This window comes from Lontra canadensis, unplaced genomic scaffold (genome assembly GCF_010015895.1).
Source record: "Lontra canadensis isolate GAN:19392208 unplaced genomic scaffold, GSC_riverotter_1.0 scaffold37, whole genome shotgun sequence".
NCBI classification, from domain to species: domain Eukaryota; kingdom Metazoa; phylum Chordata; class Mammalia; order Carnivora; family Mustelidae; genus Lontra; species Lontra canadensis.
In genome coordinates, this window is record NW_022631031.1 from 4,003,204 (window position 1) to 4,003,962 (window position 759).

A 759-nucleotide genomic window follows, 5' to 3' on the forward strand; every position below is an offset into this window, starting at 1 on the left:
CTGTTAACAACATCATAGAAAACAAAACAGAACAACAACAAAAAAAAATCATAGAATTTTTTAAAAGTCTATTTTCAAGATTAAAGGAAGAATCTGATTAACAAAGGTGATTCAAGTGTAGACTTTAACAATAAAAGTAATTTGAAGAAATTAAGCAACTAAAAGTATACTATTTATTTCTTTTTATTGCTAAGAACATCTTTATGAAACTGGAAGTTTTATTTCTAAGTCATCTATACTGACCTTATTCCCTTCTCAATTCACAAGTCCCAGCTTTTGTTATTAATTTGATATCCACATTAACTATAGCGGCACTGATAAAGAATACTAATCAGTAACTGGTAGTTTTCAATTAGCAATAATCAATTAGCAATAATCACGCCTTGGATAAACCTCATTGGCTACGATACTGCCACTGCACAAAGCTAGTAACTGGTAGTTTTAACATAGTAGATAATTACATTCAAAATAATTTACATTTACATTTTAAACAAATTAGTCACACAAGTCACACTGACTTATACTGTTTGCAGCCCTTTTCCAATATATTTTATGAACATATTTAAAAGTAATTAATACTTTTTCCAATAATACAAGTTTATACATAAAGTAAAGGAATTATCAACCCTTTCAATGTTTGGCAAATACTATGATGTTTGGTAATTCCTACGTTATTTTAACATCAACTAACGGAGAAAGTGAAGAAGAAAGTGAAGTACTTTATTAAACAGCAATTTTGAAATAGGAACTAAATGAAGC

General features: G+C 28.1%; 1 pseudogene; it reads right to left on the reverse strand.

Annotated features, from left to right (window-relative positions):
* Nucleotides 1–255: 255 nt before the first annotated feature.
* On the reverse strand, nucleotides 256–427 carry LOC116874583 (annotated as a pseudogene).
* Between the last annotated feature and the right edge of the window lie 332 nt (nucleotides 428–759).